This window comes from Micropterus salmoides, unplaced genomic scaffold (genome assembly GCF_014851395.1).
Source record: "Micropterus salmoides isolate LMB-PRFRI ecotype aquatic unplaced genomic scaffold, ASM1485139v1 Ms_hic_scaffold_7, whole genome shotgun sequence".
Classification (NCBI taxonomy): domain Eukaryota; kingdom Metazoa; phylum Chordata; class Actinopteri; order Centrarchiformes; family Centrarchidae; genus Micropterus; species Micropterus salmoides.
Window position 1 is genome coordinate 4,102,284 of NW_024044459.1, and position 5,981 is coordinate 4,108,264.

The following is a 5,981-nucleotide window of genomic DNA, read 5'->3' on the forward strand; positions in this document are numbered from 1 at the left end:
CCAGTGCCTGTGTGCTGTGAAATAACATTTCCATTATGAAAGCCTGATGTGAGCCTTATAAGCCAATCCATAGTGACCTAGTAAATGCCATGGGATCCTACCTCGTGTTGAAGAGATGAAGACCAGTAACTCAGATCTTCTGATTTCTGGATAAAAAAGCTCTCATGAGCTGTGTTTACTTCTGGGGTAAAGGTGGTCATGCTCTGCTTGATCTCAATCCCAAAATACACTAAGAGGAGTAGCCCTAGGCCATGGTAACAAGGGAACGGCTGCCTGATTTATTGGCTGGGGATTTGAAAATCTTCAGCTCCAAGTAATGCAACTCCAGAGGGAGATATTGAAATAGCTGAATGGTGGGTGTGGTAGGTTTTTTTTTAAATCAGCTCCCCTATGCTATTGAAAGATCTCAGTGCACTGTGTTCCCAGATAATGAAGTTCATTAATGAGTACAAGGCAAGTCCTTCAGTTTGATGAGCACAGCACTAATGGTGTGTCAAATCATGAACTCTGTCACGAAATGTTGACATGTTGTTGTAATGGAACAATGACGTCCACACTAGCCACGGTGATGAACACTGACAATTCACATGACCTATGCTGCTTCAGTCCCAGCGCCATATGACAAACACAAAGGCTCTCCTGTTGCTAAATCAGAGCTCAACTTGATCCTGTTCACATTAGCAGGGCCTCTTGTTCATCTCCATCACATAGCTACTCAACATGTACCATCATATCTTCACAGTGCCGGGCATGTAAAACCTTTGTCCCTATGTTACAGGCCTCTGCTATACTGAGGTACTTTTTCTCCCACTATTGGGACCCTCCATTGCATGATCTACTCACATTTACAGATACACACCCAGCTCTACAACAATTCATCAGGGCCTCCATGTATTAGTCTCATTATAAACATAAAGAAACTGTGGAGTAGAGTCACATGACTGAGACTCAAGTCTCAATCTTCTATTCGCAGGACTGTAATAAACACCGCCAATCATTTAATTCGGTCCAAATGCTAGTTTGCTAGTTTTTCCAACGTTGCCTACCCTCAGCTTTAATGCTGTCTTCTGCAGCCCAAAGATAATTTGTGAGGTAAAAAAAAGAATCACTCTAACTTTGTGCTTTTTCTTTTACTTTTGTGGATTCAATGAGGGATCCAAAACTAAATTCAGATTTGATGATGAACCCCAACCTTAGTCACATTAATAATATACTATACCAAAGTATCCCATATCATTTCGCTTTTAATTGTCCTTAAATGTATTTAAGTAATACATAAAACATTTCAACAGTGTTTCTGTACATTTACAAATTCTAACTCTGTCAAAATGGTATTAAATTTGGTGAGGGCCCTATAATGACTTGTTTAGGACTCAGAAAACAACGCAAAATATTGACCTCTGTCAGAATCATCCTGAAGGTTGAAAAACAAACAAACAAATTACCTGATAATTGAACTGGCATGGGTTTCAATTTGCTGCTAATCGTACTGCACCTCTCTCTCTTTTTTGCCCAGTTTGATGAAAAATTACAAGCTATCAAAAAAAGTGTAAAGCACTGCAGTGTGATAAGTTTTTCACATGGAACTTATAAAGATTAGCAAAATGCTGTGCAGTTTAAATTTGTAGCTCTCCTCAATAACATATTGCAAACACATTAGTGCTCACACAGAAGTATGTGTAAACGGAAATAGGGCTCGTGACAGCTTGAGTGTTGTGCTGAACAGAATGAACCTCAGCATGACTTTAATTAAGACCCTTTGGGCTATTTCCTGTAACATTCACTTAAGAGAAAGGGTTGGCTGAATAAGACGGAAGAGCAGAGCAAGGACAGCGAACATGCAGGACCATCCTTTTCAAAGCTGCATGGAAACGTATGCATGGTCAACCTTCTGTCAATCCCCTAAGCATTATGAAATCATCGTGTAAAATAAAGCCCGAGGGTCTAATATTCAAAAACAATTATAAACTGCTATTCTTTGAGCATGTCTATGGGAGCTGGCACACACTCCATAATGTCTCATGTTCTTTGCAGAGGGGGCTTTCCTGAGGTTTAGGCTAGCGACCGAGGAGTACACCAAATAAGGCCATTGTACAAGATACAATGGAGGCCTTTGGAAATTATGGAGGAGGGGTTGTGTCACGACCTCACATCAACATTTTGTAGCAGAGGCGCAGACAAAGATGCCTCAAGACACCCACGGATTTTGGCATGTGATCAAGGCAAAACACTGCAGGGCATAAACAAATCTCAACTAAGATTATTTATGAGGATGAAATACTCTTCAAAATACATACATAAGTCATCTTGATGAGGTGTTGAATTTGTGCCCCTGCTTCATTTTGGTATGAATATAATAGAGTCTTTAAGATGAGATGACAAGATAACAGGTAGTCTGGCAAATATATAGAGCATCAAATAAAACACCAAATGGAATCCAAGACGTCTTTCCAAAATAGATAAATGATGTGTTTTAATGTTTTGGCAAGGAAGGGAGTCCCATCTGTTCACTATGGTGACAGGAAAATACATCTGTCAACAATAGAGCTGCCACATCTGGATGTGCTATAGTGCTTTATCTCAAAAAGATGAAATTAATAGATACATAAATGTGAAGGTAAACTGAGCAATGCCTTGCTTCACGTTCATACAGTGCAGGCTCTTGTCATGTTTTGTTGTCCATCCATTATCTATAACCTCTTACCCTTCGCTTGAGGCTGGAGCCAATCCCAGATAACACTGGGCAAGAGGCGGGGCAGGTCGCCAGTTCATCACAGGGCTGACACACAAACAACAATTCACTCTCATATATACAACAATTCAGAGTCACTAATTAACCTATTAATCTGCATGTCTTTGGACTGTGGGAGGAAGACACGCTGACACGGGGAAAACTTGCAGACTCCACACAGAAAGGTCCGAGCCCCAACCACAAGATTCTTCTTATCCTTGCGTGTTCATTTACGTCCCTGTCAGACATGACGTTGAAGTCACGACGGCAATCTTATTACTGTCCTGTTTGCCTGATTAAGATCACAGAATTGCTCCAATATAAAATCATCATTGACCACATCCTCTCATGTTTCCTTTTTACAATAAAAATGTTGAAGAGAGTTCATTTTGTACTACATCCATGTAAAAGTATTTTTTTTCACATGCATACTTTTTTTTTTCATATACATATTTCTGGTGTATTATTTGATTTCCCCTCATTTCTACTGTACATGTTTTTCTATACATACAAGTACATTTAATATCCCACCATCTGATCTGTTATTCCTGTTTTGTTTTTGTTCTGACCCAGCAATAACCCATCACCCTCAGAGCAAGGATTCAGGTTTCATTGTACATATTCCATCTTCAGCTCCAGGTCACTACAAAGCTTTAGCAGACTAAATGTTGTCAGTATTGGAATCTCAGTTACTGTCCTAAACACACAGTGAATAAATCGGTTTCAGCTAGTGTACTGTAATCACGTCATCTGACTCTTGCAGGACTTCTCTCTCCTGAAGCAACAGTGATGGCTCTAGCAACAAGCCAGGCGTAGAGAGAGAGAGAAAGACACATGGAGTTCGCCAGAGAGAAATCCCCTTGAAAAAAATAGACAAATTACTTCCAGACCACATTTATACTGGCAAAATCATCTATCCTTAGCATGAGTGGGGACAAGAGAACAAAAATGTGTTGAAATGGGAAACTTGATGGTGGGTGTTGTGGAGGGGCCAACAACAATGCCCTGCAAGGTTCAGAGACCTGCCACCCACCAGAGGGTCTAATGCAATCCACACAGTCCATCCCAACAGCTGCCCTTGGCTGGCACTTATCGAACTACAGCACCAGAGCATTTTCAGCCTCAGCCCTGCCATCCGTCACACTGCCCCACCCAAAACCAGACGCCTGCTATAATAAAGCCAAATATCAACACCACCTTGCAGCTGTTGGGGGGGTAAAGGAGTGTTGAGGTGTCACATCATCGGAAACAGGATTGGTTTGTTCTAAATGTCAGAAAATTCTTCACAGCTGTTGAAGAAGTGATTCTGGTGAACAGCGGGGTTTCCCAGAAACAAGGCACAACAATTAACGCTGGGTTTATTGTGGAAAGCCTGACTTCAGTTAACATTAACTGCGGATTCAGGCTCAAGCCATTCTGCAAAAACAACACAGATCCAACAAAATCAGCCTGATGCAGGCCTGTAAATAATCAATACTGCACAACTTCAAACCACAAAGTTAGAGCATAAACACAGATCACATTCATTCAGTTCACAGTCAGCTGTCATGTTCACAGCTACAGCTCATATACTGTGAAGAAAAAAGCCAAAAACCACCATCAATAACAAAATTAGAGTGAATGTTTGATTTTGTGTTGTAGATCAACATGTGTGGACATGATGGGACCAAAACAGTAATGTCTTGCCCTGGTGCATTTGGGTTTGAAAAGTATCAGAAATATAGGGTTATCATCTAGAATCGACCAGTGAATCACAGCTGAGCTGACAAGTGCACTCACTCAGAGGAGCTCCAGTGCTAAAAGCTACTCGATCAGTGACAATGGTGATTTAGTATAGTCAGTTCACTTTGAAGATTCATTCAGAAAGATTTGGTCACATATGTTTTGAACACCTCTAATAACTTAACAGTCAGTCTTCTTTGACTCTTTGCAACGTTTTGAGTAACAGATATAGCAAATCTGGTTTGTCCCTGTAACGAAAACCTGAACTATATTTGTTTTTAAAATATATTTGTGTAGCTAGATATCATGAGTCATATGTGGTTTTTGTGATTTGAAATTTTCCCTGCAAAGATGTGGATTTGGAGTAGCATTAATAGACGAGGTAAGTTTACTATAGATTATTAAAGCAACAATACAACAGTGGTGGACAGTAACTAAGCACATTTACTCAAGTACAGCAATTAAGTACAAATTAGAGGTATTAATACTTTACTTGAGTATTTTCTTTTCACGCCACTTTCTAATCCAACACATCTCAGAGAGAAATACTGTACTTTTTACTTACTTACTTTACTTACTTTACTCTCAACATCTATCTGACAGCTTCACTTCCAGTATCTTCAACCAAGTCTAGTTGCCCTTGACTTTAGCCTTCGTTGGATAACTATGACCTGGATGACTGAGAATCTTCATAGACGTCTGACAGCTTCAGTTATTAGTTACCTTACAAAGTAAGATTTTTACACACAAGACATATTTATTTAGTTTAAAAATATGATGTTTTTGCTTTTTGCGTACTATGGCAGCTATTTTGATGCTGTTTGAGTCATTTTTTTCATGTAAAAACATTTCATGGTAATGTATTTTTAAATCATTTCGAGGTTTAAACTTACAAAGCCATTGTAAAAGGCTCTGGGGAATTGTCACAGCATTTCTAAAAGTATCACAATTGCTTAATGAAGAAAATAATTAACTGATTAATCTATAATGAAAAAAGTCAATAATTGCAGTCTACAACGGTGCAATCCTGCTTTTACATCAATGCATGAGTAATAATAGTCTAATGATATAATAGTAACAGTCACAGGGGACATAACAAAGTACGTTTTCCTGGTTATACTTACATACTTTTTTTTTATACTTTTAGTATTTTCACACTGGGAAATGAGTACTTTTGCTTAAGTAAAGTATCTGAATACTTCATCCACCACTGCAATACAAGTAATACCAACACTACTACTACTGCAGCCGCAGCTGTCTCTACTTTTACTGACACTTCTAACAGCCTAAGCTGCTGTTATTACTGCTGCTTGAAGTAGTGACAGTTAGCAGTAACTAGATTGATGATGGATTTAGCTGCTGCTGCTACAACATTTTACTGCAACTGCAGAAATGTAATCAAAGGACATCTGAATAGTGTAACCATAATCTACTGCAGCAATTATGGTTACTACTGATACTATTACTGCTACTCCTGCAGTTAATTTACAGTATGCTATTTCTAAGCCAATTACTACTGGTACTATTA